At 44.1% G+C, this 16,402-nt stretch overlaps 1 long non-coding RNA gene across 1 annotated transcript; it reads right to left on the reverse strand.

Moving 5' to 3' along the window:
* Positions 1 to 9,373: 9,373 nt before the first annotated feature.
* Positions 9,374 to 16,109, reverse strand: LOC109680071 (uncharacterized). The gene is made up of 3 exons (XR_002211806.2): positions 15,975 to 16,109; positions 15,261 to 15,406; positions 9,374 to 9,482 (listed from the first exon to the last, which is right to left on the reverse strand). It is a non-coding gene; the product is annotated as an uncharacterized lncRNA (long non-coding RNA).
* Positions 16,110 to 16,402: the final 293 nt, after the last annotated feature.

Here is a 16,402-nt window from a genome sequence, read left to right on the forward strand (position 1 = left end):
TGATTGCCCATCCCAGGGATCAGGCTTTCCTTGGCCCCTCCACAGGATGTATTCTTGAGCAATGGGATGGAGTCTTTCCCTGTCTGGGACAACCATGTGCCAGTGACCTACCACCCTTCTGCAAGCATTTACCACCAGCCTCTGCCCCAAGCCTGAGCCAGGCAGGAGCCAGGCCCTTCCCTCTGACTCTGGGATGGGCTTGGTGCCTAAATATGTGTCATCCTTGGATGAAAGTCCCATTACCCAAAACCCCTGTGGAACAACAGAGCCCCAAGAGATAAACATTGTCCAGTGATTGGCAGATTAGTAGAAGTTGGTAGGTGGATAAGGAGCTGGGAGTAGGGGGTGAGTATGGCCACTGAGAGCCTACTCAGGGGGAACACCCAGGAGTGCCCCAGAGCATGGGCCCCACAGCAGTTGGGGACATTTATGGACCTTCCTATAAACTTCTGAGAGGGTAACTTTATCCTGCTTCTTTCGGCCAAGTATCCTCCTCCAGCAGCTGGTCACAAAGCTGCTTAATCTCCCAGAGTGCTCAGCCTAAAACCCGTGACTCAGAGCTCCGCCAGTGTGGGGGAGGGGGCAGCCACCTCCAAAACGTGGCGCCCAGAGTCAGCTGTTCCGGGGGACTTCTCAGGTTTCTCCGACTCAGGCCTGAGGTTTAGTACCATCTTCCTTCCTGGTGTATTGCTCCTCACTGACCCCTAGATATCAGTCATAAGAGGTCAGGGCCCTGAGAGAAGGGCCAGTTCCAGGTCCTTGGCTTTAGCCAAGCCCTCAAGCTATCCCCAGGAACAACCAGCAGGTATTGGCTTTCAAGGCAAGGATGCAATTTCAATGTAACTTTGGAAGAGGGTGCAGTTAGACTTGAAATTGGGGTCCCTGCCTTACCTGTACAGACTTGGAAAATTTTCCTTCACCCATGACCTTCTCACTATAGGTCTTGTGTGACATGAAAATGGCTGATGTGAACTAGCAAACATTAACACACATGTCAAGTGGCCTCCAACTTGAGATCAACAAAATAAACACAAAACCTTTAAGGGAGAAGAGATGAGGTAAAGTATTGGCCTTGGAGATGGAGAGACTTGGGTTCAAGTTAGCCACTTGCTACCTGAGCCTCAGGTTCTTCATCTGTAAAACGGGTCTAGTAATAGTACTTACCTTGGTCAGTTAATGAGAGAATCAGATAAGATTCTGTTTTGCCTACTTAGTAAGTAGGAGCTATTAATATTACTATTGTTATTATCATCGCTATTGCTCAAAAGACAGGAGAATGCATTTTTTTCAATCATTTTCACATTTACTCACATGTGTATACATGTTTGGGCCACCTCTTCACTCCCCATACCCCCCTCCCCACTTCTGAGCAGAACCTCTTCCATCCTCTTGTTCTTTGATTTTGTTGAAGAGAAAACATAAGAGGTAATAAGAAAGACAGCATTTTTGCTAGTTTGAGATAAAGATAGCTATACAGAGAGATTCCTAGCATGGCTTCCATGCACATGTGTATTACAACCCACATTGGCTCATCTTTACCAGACCTCTTCATTACTTCCTGATCCCCTTCCCATAGTGGCCTCTGCTAATTTAAGATTACTATATTCAGTCCTCTACAGTGAGCATATCAACCACATTCAAGTTTTAGGTTTCCTTCCTTTCCCTATCCCTCTGTGTATGTTCTCCCCTTAGCGTGTGACCCATGTCCAATAATATTACTGCATTTGTTTTAGGTCTAAAGTCCACATATGAGAGAGAACATGTGATTTTTGGCCTTCTGAGCCTGGCTAACTTTGCTCAAGATGATGTTCTCCAGTTCCATCCACTTACTTGTGACTGACAAAATTGTCAGGGATTTGTCTGTAAAGTAGGAGGGAAGCTATCAACTTGATGTCAATGACTCCTCTCATTTGGTAGGAAATCTGTAGGGAATATCTCTCACCTCTTGGAATTGTGCTTGTAATGGCTAAAAACCAAACCCAAACGGAATTGGAGGACATCATGTTAAGTAAGCCAGGTTCAGACAAAGGCGACATGTTTTCGCTCATATGTGGAAGATAGAGCCAAAAGATAAACATATACAGTAAAACAAACATGATGATATACACATTCATATATAGAACATGTTTGTAACAGTGGAACTACTGTATGGAACTTGGGTGAGGAGGAAAAGGAAAAGAGAATGATAGCCAACGATATCCAAATACATTGCGCCTGTGGTGATAGAGGACAATATGTACTGAAAGCTGTTGAATAATGGGTGGAAGGGAAGAGATAAGGGAGAGTAATAGAGGAAGTTGAACTGGCCAAAGTACAGTATATTCACAGCTGGGATACATCGAGAAATCCCTTTGAACACTGACTTTGGTGTTAGAAATGAAAGACAAGACTGTAAAATAGCTACTGTGGGGGGTGGGGTAGGGTACTTGTGAGAAGGGGGAGGGTGAATGGAAGGGATAAAGGTGAAGGAATTTGGTTGATGGGCTTAGTATACATATAGTGAAATAGAGTAATGAAACCTCTTGCAATTGTTTTAAGTGGAACTGGGAGGGGTTGAGAGGAGGAGGTGGTGGAGGTGATCTAACCAATATACAATGTAAGGCTATTGGGAATTGGCACAATGAATCTCCCCTGTACAATGAATATAGGCTAATAAAAATGAAAAAAAAACCCACAAGAAATAGCTGTAGCAAATTTGTGATGGAAGGTCCCACTTAGTAGCTCTACTGAGCAAAGCTTCAGTCGTGCTTACCTTGCTACTGTGGTTCCAGGGATTCTCAGTTTTCTTCACTATCTGAAAAGACCCATATACATCTGAAGAGTCCTGTGGGGGGAGAGAGAGGAACCAGCCACTTTATAAATTCCTGTTATGATTGAAGCAGTATGTTAAACTCATGTATTTGGCCACATCTAACCCTTGGGGTAGGTGTACTGTTACTCCCATGTAGTTCCCTAGTTACATTAATGGACCCAGGCCTTCATTCCTCCTCTTGTCATGTGACTTTGCAGCTCTTAACATCAAGAGGCATATAATATATTTCTCCAAGTTTTCATTCTGAGCTCAGTGATATAACTCATTATGACACATGGGATATCACCATTCGTGACTCAAGAAGAAGTTTGAAAAAAGTGCTTGTGTATTTCTGCTTGCCCTTTTTATCACTGCCATTGATACTGGATTGCTGATCCCAAGTTCGTATCCAGGCAAAGACCATGACTGAAGACGCTGGACCAGGAGTTAAGAGAAAAGCAACTGCAAAGTTTATTGAAAGGACAGCAAAAGCTCCCAGCACAGCAGGGGCTTAGGGAAAGCTAAGCCTCAGTATAACTGGAGTCTAGGAGTGATATAGGGCTCTGCTCAGCTTAGGTCCACCTAGTCTACCCTGAAACTACGTTTGTGATTGGACGTCATCTAGTTGACTTCTCGCTGAACTTGACCACCTGGTCGTCCCTATCCTTATTGAACTGGCCATTCCAGGAGGGTCTGGTCAGCTCGTCCTGGCCTTGAGACCCACCATTATACTTCATAGCTACCTTTTGTTATCTTGGTGAGAGGTTTGCTGTTTTACTTTTTTTAAGGAGCCTGGTCCTCATATCTCCTTAGATGTTTACTTTTAAAGATGCTTTCCATCTCCTTATTTAAGATAAAGTCACTTCTTTTATTTGCTCCCTTCATGTCTTCACATTAAATATGCCCAGGCCAACATGCTGTAGGCTGAGAGCCCTTAGAGAAGAGCTGGGATGCCCCAATTGCTTCAGCCAAGACCGCAAATGCTATTGTTTAAAGTCATTGAGTTTGAGATGGTTCATTACATAGCAGTATCATGGTAGTATAACAGATACATGCCACCTCTTAAAAATAGACTTTGTTTTTTAGAGCAGCTTTAGGTTCAGAGCTATTTGTGCAGAAAATCCAGGGAGTTCCTGTATATCCCTGCTCTCACACATTCTCAGCCTCCCCCATTTACCGGCATCCTGTACCAGACTGGTACATTTATAATTATTGATTAAATCTACACTTGACATGTCATTATTGCTCAAAGTGCACAGTTTATATTAGGGTTCATTCTTGGGTTGTCAATCCTATGGATTTTTAAAAATAGATAATGGTGTGTTTCTACCATTATAATATACTGAAGAGTTCACTGCCCTAAAAATCTGTATTCCATCTCTTCATCCCTTCTTCTCCCCTGAATCCTAGCAACCACTAATTTCTTTTTTTTTTCCTTTACTTGTTTTTATTGTTTATTATTCATATGTGCATACAATGCTTGGGTCATTTCTCCCCCCTGCCCCCACCCCCTCCCTTACCACCCACTCCATCCCCTCCCTCTCTCCCCCACCCCCTCAACAGCCAGCAGAAACTATTTTGCCCTTATTTCTAATTTTGTTGAAGAGAGAGTATAAGCCATAATAGGAAGGAACAAGTGTTTTTGCTGGTTGAGATAAGGATAGCTATACAGGGAGTTGACTCACATTAATTTCCTGTGCGTGTGTGTTACCTTCTAGGTTAATTCTTTTTGATCTAACCTTTTCTCTAGTTCCTGGTCCCCTTCTCCTATTGGCCTCAGTAGCTTTTAAGGTATCTGCTTTAGTTTCTCTACGTTAAGGGCAACAAATGCTAGCTAATTTTTTAGGTGTCTTACCTATCCTCACCCCTCCCTTGTGTGCTCTTGCTTTTATCATGTGCTCAAAGTCCAATCCCCTTGTTGTGTTTGCCCTTGATCTAATGTCCACATATGAGGGAGAACATACGATTTTTGGTCTTTTGGGCCAGGCTAACCTCACTCAGAATCATGTTCTCCAATTCCATCCATTTACCAGCGAATGATAACATTTCATTCTTCTTCATGGCTGCATAAAATTCCATTGTGTATAAATACCACATTTTCTTAATCCATTCGTCAGTGGTGGGGCATCTTGGCTGTTTCCATAACTTGGCTATTGTGAATAGTGCCGCAGTAAACATGTGTGTGCAGGTGCCTCTGGAGTAACCTGTGTCACAGTCTTTTGGGTATATCCCCAAGAACCACTAATTTCTTAGTTTTACCTTTTCCAGAATGTTGTTATCATTGGAATTACACACTATGTAGCCTTGCCAGGTAGGCATCTTTCACTTTGTCATATGCATTTAAATTTCCTCTGTGTCTTTTTGTAGCTTAATAGTTCATTTATTTCTAATGCCAAATAGCAGTCCATTGCCTGATGTATCACAGTTTATTTATTCATTTACCTACTGATAGACATCTTGGTTTCTTCCAACTCTTGACATGCTGTTTTTAGATAAATCTGAAGTGCAAAGTAGTTAAGTAGTTTGTCAAAAAACACACATAAGTGTCAGGTCTGTGATTCAAACAGGTGGGTCTTATTTCATAAATCATGAACTTTCTTCTTCTGTTGGAATGTCCCTAAAAAAATTACGCCCTTTTAGATCTCCCTGCTTTTGTCTAATCTGGCCCTTCATCTTAGACTGCTCTTCCTCCTCTGTCCATCTATGATTAACTTAAAGTCTATTCTATGGGCTATTCCCCTCTTCCCTCCTATCCACCCCAGCAAAGATATTTATTGTTCCTTTCTCTGTGTCTCCACTTTGAATGGCTCATGTTGAGAATGCTATGAAACTGCTTACTGAGGCACATTTCAATATGAAATCCCAACTTAAGATGCAAACATTTCTAACTAGATGGTTGAGAACCAATTACCTTAAGGTATTGAGGCCTTAAGAGAAGATTTGCATTTATTGAGAGCCATTGGGGCTATGAAGTCTGTACTACACAGGTGGAGTCCAGTGTGTTCCCCCTTCCCCACACATCAATAGAGAGGGTCTTTAAGGTGACTAAACATGAGACAGATCAGAGGAACCCAACTCTTCCTAAGGGTATTTGATTAGAGGTTAAGTTCTGATAAGTACTTTGAGGATATTGATTCCATGATAGGTCCTTATTGTAAGCATTCTTTAGTGAGCTTTTGTTTTGTTTTGTATGTAAATGAACAAAACTGTTGGGAGCAGGTCATTTAGCCCCTTAAATGACAGTTGACAGACCCTTCCCTTATACCTGACTGCCTTGAGTGGGGAGCTGTCAGCCAAGCAGCCTCTGCTTTGGCAACTGGCTAGAATGTCCTGAAGGCAGTTTTAAACACTCCATGATCACTCTAAGGAAACTCCATTCCAGCTACAAGGACCACTGCAACCATAGCTACTACTGAAGTCACACTTCTGCTTCAGGAGGCCTTGCTTCAGTCACGACTACTCCAGACAATTTGCACCAGCTTTGGAAGACTCTACTCCAGGCAGCACAAGCCTTTGTGAGTAATAGATAAACCTGCTCACCCTGCGAATAGTCTCAGGACAGAACAGGGAGCGCTTCCTCAATGATTCAGCAAAAAGTCTGTGATTGGTGCAATTTGAGGCTTATGATTTACTCATAAATGAGGCTTGTGATTGGTGCATATTTAAGGCTTGTGATTGGTGAAACTGGAAGCCATGCACATGCAAGGCAGTGAGTGGTGGGTGTGCCATACCCTTTTCTAGCTATATAAGCAGGTTATTTCTCAGTCTTGTCCAGTTAGTCCAGGAGGCATCTCCTGTGTACTCCCTTCCAGTATTATAATATTAGGCCCAATAAAGGCTTCCCCTGAATGATCTTTTTTTTGCCTTCTTGTAATATTTATCATGGGTACACAGGGCTGAGTAGACCAAACCCTGGCTTCCAGCCCCAGGACCCCAGTAGCAGCAGTAAGAGGGTGACGGGGGACTGACTCCCAAGGCTATAAGACCCCAGGACTCCCAGGGCTGAAGGCCCTGGGTTTATTCAGAAGCTAGGAAGTATCCCAAGTGTTCCAGAGAGGGCTTGCAGCAGAGACTGAGGAGAATGTGGAGGACTATGGAAGTACTAAGAAGGCAAGGGATGGTGAAGAACTAAGACTATGGAAGGCAAAAGGCTTCCAGGAGCTGAGACAGTGAGCCCTATTTGGTGGGAAAACTCCTGACAGCTGCAGTTAAAAGCTAGGGATCCCAACACCCAGACCTCAGTGGCTGCAACATTAGCTGCCAGATCCCAGGATGCTTCCTTCGAAGGCCCAAAGCTTGACCTAAGCACTTACAGCAATAAGTCTCTAACTTTGAAAGCTAGGAGCCATAAGTCTCTCATTCTCAGGGTGTAGAGTTATAAACCTCTGAAGTTTGAAAGCCTGGCCTATAAGCCTCTGGCACTCAGCAGCACTCAGCTGAGGGAGCTGCTCTTTGCCCATTCATTATTTCCATCCACATAGAGCCATAAGACCCCCAGCCAGTCATCTGTGGCAAGTGGGGCTCTTAACATATCTTCCCCAAAGTTGTTAGACATGGTGAGCTGACATCTGAGTCATGCATACAAAATCTAAAGAGTGAGAGATAGATAAAATGACCAGGGGTTGCAGAATTGAAGGTGGCATTCCTAAATATGACCAGGCAAGGATTCAAGAGTGGACCATATGTGGGCCACATGTAAGGAAGAACCAACATGGTTCTTAGCTCTTGTCCTCCAGGCTCCCTGGAACACAATAGCACCTCTGCAGAAGAAAACTGATGGTAGATCTTTAAAATCATGTAATCACAAGGGATCAACAGAACAGAGGTACAAGTGAGAGATTCCCAGTATCCATGGCAAAAGGGATCACCAAGAATCTATGGAACCAACCCAACCCAACCCAACTAAGCTGGAGGGTACTGAAGTCATTTCTGAGTTTTGATCATCACAGAAGACTAGGCATTGAAGTTTCTGAATTGAGACTCTATTTGCATTAGTTTTCTATTACTGCATAACATAACTACTATAAGCACAGAGCCTAAAATCGCATCCATTTGATAGCCTACAGCTCTACAGGTCAGTGGTCTGGAATGGCATGGCTGGGTTATCTGCTGAGGGCATCAAGAGGCTGAAGTCAAGGTATTGCCTGGGCTGAGCTCTCATCTGGAAGCTCTAGAGAAAAGGTTGTTGGCAGAATCCAATTCCTTATGGCATGATGGCTAAGGAAGTCATGTTGGCTATTGGTTGGGGCCATGCACAGCAGCCAAAGGCCTCTCTCAAGTCCTTTCTGTATGGCCACTTCCATCTTCATCAATGGCATGTTTAACCTCTCATGCTGTGATCCCTGATTTCCTCTTTTTCAAGGGTTCGTGTGATTAGGCCTGGACCCCCCACATAAACTCCCAAACTTAAGGCTAATTGTGCCATGTAACATAACCTATTCATGGAGTAAAAGCATCAGATTCACAGTTCTGGGGATTATTAAGGACATGTGGATGGTGAGGATGGGAAAGAGGAAGAACATCTTGGGGAACATCTTAGATCTCACCACAGTATTGCAATTTGAAATCACAATAGGACTTTTTATGGCCTTAAGGAGACAAGAAAGGTCATGAGACTGCCAAAGTTTTCATTCAGGATCAGGAAAAAACAAACAAAAAGCAGATTTAAAGGAACTATGGAAGACCCCTCCCTTCCCAAAACATTGTTTTATGATGACCTCCCACCAGTCATTCTTATTAACTGCAAAGATTATCATTGCCTCTACCAGTTAGCACTTATTTCATTCTGCCTTCTGGGAACAAGGAATGTTTTCCCATCTGCCACCCTCCCTAGAACATGAATGGCTTAAAGGAAAAGACCAAGACTTGTTCAGTTTGAGTAAAAAGCTCACAATTTCCTGAAAATTTTTTCATGAGCACGCTAATCAAATAGGACCTTCTTCAACAAATAATAAGTCTCCTGGTTCCAATCTGGTCCTTCCTGGAGGTGAAAAAACTCAAAAGAGAATGCTCAAGGGAAACATTTTTAATGGGAAGTATTCCTGGATCCTACCTCTTTGCTGATAGTTTCTCCCAGTGAGGCCAAGTTCAGTCTCATTTAAGTCAAAGGAGAAGAAGATAGAAGGAGGGGCAGGCATGGTGAACCCCTTAACCTCTTCCTCTCTTACTTGGGCAGGGGCTAGTAAGTGACAGTTATAACTATTACAGAAGACTGTGTGTGAGCGATCCAGACTTAAATGTTGGGAATTCACAGACTGAAAGTTGTTAATCTCTCTAGTATTCAGTAGGTGGGTCTGACTATTGAGCCTTGGACAGGTGAGAGCTTAAAAATAACTGGTGCTGATTGAGTACTTTCTATGTCCTCAGCTCTGTGCTTTCAATATACTTGCATGCATTCTTTTACTTCATATCCACAGCACTTTGAAAAATGTAAATTATTATCCCTATTTTTCAGATATGGAAATGAAAGCTCAAGAGGTTGAAGTACTTGCCAAAGTCACATAGTTGGTGTCAGAGTCAGGAATTTAGCTGAGACAGTGTGATTCTAGATTCAACAGACTTAAACATGTTACTTACACAGCTTCCTTCAAGTGGTCCATCTTGCCCAAAATTTGCCCCAGGACCTGCACTTCCACCTCAGGGATACACCATCTGCTTGCTTGGGAGAGAGTCATTCAACCTCTGGTCCTATCTGCAAAACAAGAATAGTCTGCACTTACGAGCAGCACTCAGCTTAGTCCAGCAATATTTAGTACTTCCTTTTTAGTGTTCACATAAATAATACCCGGGCATGTCCTGACCGCCACACTTAGCACAGACCCTATTCCCTAGGGTCCATGTCATTGCCAGACACATAATAGGTATGCATACTGATTAAGATACAGACTAGACTGCTGTAATAACAGATACCTGAAAATGCGATTATTCCTTTCTTACATAAAATTCCAGGTAAGTTGTCCAAGACTTGTATGGCAGCTTAACAATACTGAGGACCAGATTCCTTCTCTTATTGCTCTGCAAATATTTAACACATCACTCTCATGACATGCTTTAAGATGGCACATACCATCTTATGGTATAAAAATAACATACATTTATTATTTTACAATCCTGGAGGTGAAAAGTCTGAAATGGGTCTTGTGGGGATATGATGAAGGGATCAGTAGAGTAGTGATCATTCTAAAGGCTCTGAAGGAGAATTTCTTTCTTGATTTTTCCAGTTTCTAGAAACTACCAGTTTTCCTTGGTTCATGGCCAAATCACTCCAACCTCTGCTTCTGCAGTCACATTTTCTTCTCTGTCTGATGTTTCTGCCTCCCTCATTTCCTTATGACTACACTGCAACCACCTGGATAATTCAAGATAATCTCTCCATTGCCCCCACCCCATCCTTAATTTAGTCACATCTGCAAAGTCCTTTTTTGCCATGTGAGGTAACATAGTCATAGGTTTTGAGGATTAGGACATGAACATTTTGGGGGAGGGCCAATATTCTGTCTATCACAGATAGCTACTCCATCTGCCAATTACCCAGATTCCAACCAACAGGAAGGGAGAAAGAAGGAGAACAGTTCCTATATTTTAAAGTCATAAACAAAAAGTTGCACAGAAACTAATTCCACTCATACTCTACTGGCCATAACAGTCATATGGCCACAGCTAGATTCAGAGGAATCTGGAGAGTGTAGATGGCCATGTGTTAGGGACTGAATTTTGTACCCCTCCCCCACAAATTCAAACTCTAACCCTCAATGTGACTCTATTTGGAGACAGGGCCTTTAAGGAGGTAAGTAGGGTTAAATGAGATCATAAAAGTGGGGGCCTAATCCAATATGACTTGTGTCCTTATAAGGAGAGAGAGACATCAGAAATGTACACACATAGAGAAAAGACCATATGAAGACACCATGAGAAAGTGACTTTCTGCACACTAAGTAGCAAGGCCTCAGGAGAAATAACCCTTCTAACACCTTGGTCTTGGACTTCCAGCCTCCAGAACCGTCAGAAAACAAATTTTTGTTGGTTCAGCCACACATTATTATTATTATGTTATGGACAGTCCAACCTGACTAACATATCATGTTCTCAACTAAAAATTATGTCATATTAAAAAGTGAAGTGAAACTAATGGAACATCTTGCCCTGGCCATGTCTGCCATGTCTCTAACTAAATAAAAGAATAGGAGCTCGTGAAGTGGCTCAAGTGGTAGAATGCCTGCTGAGCGAACATGAGGTCCTGAGTTCAAACCCCAGTACCACCAAAAAAAAAATAACAAATGAATAAGTAATGCATGCAACATGGCAGGAACTGTGCTAGGACACTGGGGACTTCAGCATGAAGAAAGTAAAGTGCTTGGGGGACTCACAACTTAAGATGGAAGATTGAGAATACAGTAGCATTAATCTAATATGGAAGCCACACTAGAAATCATAACAACCTTATTGAGCCACTCATGGTGTTTGCTGTTTTATATTCTGTACTCATATTAATGTATTTCTTTCACATAATAACTCCTGGAGATTGAGGGCCAGAGTGTTAGAAAATCTTTCTTAATGAGACACCCTGAGCTCAGTCTTCAAGAACAAGTGATACACAGGTCATGAAACAGAGAGGAGTATTCCTGGAGGAAGGAACAGGTAAGAGCAAAGTTCTGGCCACATGAATCATCCTGCTGAAGGAGCCTAGTTACTTCCCAGGGGACATTAAGCCATATGGCCAGAGAATAAGTAAGGATGCATTTTGGAATACCTCGAATGCCTTGCCAGGACACTTGGATTTTATCCTACAGGTGACAGGGAGCAATGAATGGGTGCTACTCAGGACAGCACTGCTAGATTTTTGTTCTAGAGTCATCTGCCCGGGGGCAGTGATGGGACCCTGGGACTCAAGGCCCTGACCCCAGTGACAGTGTTGTTAGAGTAATAGAGAGGAAAGTGGTCAAGGGATACCCTAACACAGAGTCAATCAGAGTAAAGAGGAGATGGCTTCAAGGGATATTTAAGAGGTGAAATCAGTAAGATTTAGTGGCCAGTTAAGTGAAGGCACTTAATAAGGAAAGATGTGAAAGATAACATCTAGTTCCAACACTGGGTAACAGAGTGGACAGTGTTACTATTGAATGAGAAAGATATCCCGAGGACTTGCTGGATTATTGGAGAAGCAAATGAACACATTTTGGAACATGGTGAATTTGAGGGGCCGTGAGTCATCCAAGTAGAGATTGGAATATACTGTTTAATACATGAGTCTGAGTCTGTCCAGTGAGGTGTTGACTGGGGGATAGATACAGATAAATTCATCCACATACAGGTGGTGGCTGTCTTGGAAATGAATAATGACTCCACAGAGAGTGGGCAAAGAACAGAATCCAATGGGGACTTCAGCATGTAAGGGACAGATGCAACAGGAAGATATTGGGAAGAGAGTAAGTTATCTTGGAAACCAAGGTTATAGGTCTTTTTGAGAAAGAAAATATAGTCAAGTGACTTTAAAGTCAAGTGACTTTAATCAGAGTCCTATAAGCCAAAGATGAGAAATGCCCCCTCAGTAGGCAATTTTGCTATTGGTGGCTGTTTTTGTGAAGAGATGTCAACAGAGCCTGTCTTTGGGAAGCTAATGAGAAAGCAGGAGATGAGGAAGAGGAGTCAGAAAGTTTCTTACGGAGAAACTTGGTTGAAAAGCCCCAGCCATTCTGTCCCTAAACCCTACCCTAATCCTATGTGTCCCACCCCAAGGGAAGAGTATAACATCACCTACACAGCAGTCTTTCCCAAACAAATCAAATCTGAATTTGACCAAAATTCTGCGCAATCATCAATTTATAGACAATACAGAGGACAGGTGAACATGGTAAACCATATACAACTGTGCAATCTGAAAGCTCCAGAACACAAGAAACTGTAGGACAAACAACTTGAAGGACAAAAAACTCAGTTTTTCCAATAAGATGCAAAGTAAAAATATAGGAAAGTGGGAAACTTTAGATTCAAAGATGCTTGAATGACAGATCAACCAATCACAATGTATAGACTCTATTTATATATCAATTCAAACAAAACTTATGAGATAATGGGAAATTTTATTACTAACTGAATACTTTATGGTATAAGGCTTCACTGTTAATTTTTAGTACACTAGTACTATTGTGTATATGTTAAAAAAGAAGCCCTTATGTATTAGAAATATATAATCCAAAAAAATATATATAAATAAATCAATATCAATCTAAAATTTGTTTCAAAATAGTACCAGAGAGGAAGCGTATGGGGCATTAGTGGGTCAGGTTTAGTGGAAGCTACTGGTTTTCAGAGCTGGTAATGGGATTCATTATTTATTAGGTCTATTTATGTCTGTGTTTGAAGTTATTCACAGTAGTAAAAAAGAAGGCTTGGCTAGGAAGGGAAGAAGAGGCAGAGGAGGTCCTGAAAGGAAGAGGAGTAGATTTGATGGTCCCAGCAAGGCCACAAGACCAGACATCTCTTCTTCCCCATGTTTTCTCTACCTCCTCACCTCTCCCTGTTATTAAGACAAACCCACTCTGAGCTCCCACCCCAAGATGAAAGACAGTGAGATTTGTGACCCTTGAGTAAGATGGGTTAGAGGTTAGATAACAGGGCAACGGTAGCCACCTCTTAAGCAAAGAGAAGCCAAGTCAGTGCCAGCCCCTTATGACTTTTTGTCTGCCTTTGTTCACCACCAGTAGGAGTGTCCCTGTTTGAGGACATGAGCCATTTATCCTCATCCACTCAGAGGGTCAAGTCCATTCCCCCATGGCCAAGGTCTGGGCTGTTAGAATTGGATGAGACATAGAGTCAAGAGATGAGTATTTCTCTCCTGGAGCCTCTGTATCTAAGCACATGTGACTCCTGGGCAAGTGGCTTCACCTGTCTGGGCCTCAGACTCCCACACTGTGCAATGAGGATAAATGTGATCACTGGTGTGGAGCAGGGCAGGGACATGGGCTGCTGATACATGGATCCTGTAGGGCCTCAGCCTTCTGGGGATGCCTTCCCAGAGAGCTGCCTCCTCCGGCCTTCCCCAGCCCCTCCCCAGCCCTGTCGCACCAGCCCCTCTGCATCTGTCATCAGTCACTCTGCTCCCCCTGGGCCAGGCTCTGTTTGGGGGTGGCTGGCAGACTGCCCGTGCACAAGCAGAGGCAGTGACGCCTGCTGCTGCAGATAACACTTCACAGGCTGCATCATCACCTACACTTACAGCCACCTCCCACCCCACCATGACCCCCAGTTCCAAGAGGTACAGAGTCCAGAATAACCATGCCAGGCTCCTGATTGCCTCATCCACACCCTACCAACTGCTTGCTCAGAGCTTTAATCCAAAGGTAGTGTGAGCAGGACAAGAACCATTCCTAAGCTCCCCCTATGCACCATGAAACAGGCACGACACAAGCTCGCCATGGGCCTTGGCCGTTGAACCTTTACAATCCTACATGGTAGGTGCTAGAACTAGTCATAATTAACAGACTCAGAGAGGGGAAGTGACTTTTCCAAGGTATAAAGTGGCACAGTCAGCATTTGAATCTAAGTTCCAAGGCCCTAAATTCTGTGGAGGCTCTAGGAAAGCACAGCCCCAGCCTTGGTAATCTAGGCTCCATGTTTGATAAAATTAGCACCAAGTTCAAGTTCACTAGGCCAAGTTGAAGTAGGCTGAGGGAAACCATGCTGCATTTGTAGAAGGAAGAAGAGACTATGATGTTCATTGTCCCCCAGTGTTCCTTCAGATGGGGACCCTCAAGTTAACTAGGGAGCTGGCTTCTTATCTCATGTTGAGTCCCAGCCTTCACCCACCCCTGGTGTAGACTAGTGCCTGCGTGTAGCCAGCCCTGTGCCAGGCCACATGGATGAGTCAAAGGTCAGGCTTCTTCCCTCCTGCTCAGAGAAGGCAGGCATAAGAGAGAGTCTGAGAGGCCAGGAAGAAGCAGGAACTCCTACAAGATGCCAGCATGCGTATGAGTGGAGCCAGAGTCCAATGCCTCCACTCTATATGTGGAGAAAGTGGGTACCAGGGATGGGTGTCAGAGGGCTCAGAGAGGGTCACACAACTGGGAAGAGCACAACAAGATGGAAACCCTGGATTTTAGGCTCTGGCCCAGCTTCTCTTCACTGTCTAAAGTTGCTGTCCTCCCTCCACCATCCCTTCACATACTACCCTTAGTCCCTGACATTACTTGTTATCTTGCCTGGAAAACTGGTGAGCTTCACCTCAGACAGAGACCACTCACCCTTTTAGAGACCTGAAGCAGCAGGTATAAATGACCAAAGGAACCCTAGATTGAGTGTCAGCTACACGGAGAACATCCCAGGATGTTTTGCCTCCTGACCTTCAACTCATTCTGTTCTCTAAGCCTGAAATGCCTTTCCCTTTAGCTCTCCCCTTTGATGCTCCTACTCATCCTTCAACACCCAAAGGAAAGAATACCATACTTCCTTTCAGGGAAGTCTTCTTACATACCCACAAGAATTCATTCCTCTCTCTGAGTTCTTCAGCAAGGGGCTTTGACAATTCATTCATGGGTAGGTTTCTCTCATCACTAGATGGAGCTCTCTGGAGCTCTCTGAATTATCCTCAGATTCTGTCAACAATGCCTAGCTTGAGGCCTGAAAATAAATTGAGTAGGTGTTTAGGAGACACTCGAAGGGTGGAAAGAGGTTAGGCCAGTTGGGACACATGGACTGTAAATCACTTTCCCAAGCCAGAAAGAAGCAGCAGTCCAGGAAAGCTTCCTGGAGGTGGCAGGACAGGATATGGACAGAGGCAGATGACAGGCATCCCAAGCAGCAAGAGAATGATAATTGGGCCTCTGCCTTCTTCCCCCTGCCAGAAAACCGCTGTCCTGCTGCCACTGGCCAGGGGAGGGCAGATTTGGGGGAGAAAATCAGCCAGCCCTCCCTTCATAGGCGTGTGGCTGGGGCAGCTGCTAGGGGTAGCAGCTGGTGTCCGTTCCTGGAGCCCAACGGCTGTGTGTGCCTTAATCCCACCCCTTTGGAGCCCCCCAGGCTGGCAGGTGGGCTGATTAGGCAGAAAGAAGGCAACACAAGAGGGGTGGGGAGCTGAGCCCCTCCCAGGCCCCCACAGCTGCACCCCAGATCCCGCCCCATGTGCCGCCCCTGTTACCAGCCCTGAGATGGAGGCCTGAACTTCTCTGCATGGAAAGAGTCCACTTACAAAGTTTGAACTGGAAACTGCAAAGAAGAGACTGGCATCTTAGACATTCGCCCCTTAGTGTCTTCTGGCTGGGGCCAGGGAAGCCCCAGCACACGGTAGAGGCAAGTGTTCACACAGGCACCAAGGTGTGGATGTGCCTGTAAGGAGAATGAGAGACCATGAGCAGGTGGAACACAAAGTGTGGCATTTACATGGTCTGTGAGGTGAGGTGTACATTGCAGGGAGATATACACATGTGAGGTATACATGAAGTAAGACGGGCATTCGCATATGAGGTGTAACGTGTGTGATGTGTATGTGGTGTGTAGGATGGACACTGTGGAAGATATGTTCTGTGTGTGAGACTTCCTCATGTGTGAGGTGTATGTGGCATGTGAGGTATACACGGAGTGTCAGGCCTATGTGGCACAAAGTGTGTACCCAATGTG

The sequence above is a fragment of the Castor canadensis genome, chromosome 1 (genome assembly GCF_047511655.1).
Source record: "Castor canadensis chromosome 1, mCasCan1.hap1v2, whole genome shotgun sequence".
In the NCBI taxonomy this organism is placed as follows: Eukaryota; Metazoa; Chordata; class Mammalia; order Rodentia; family Castoridae; genus Castor; species Castor canadensis.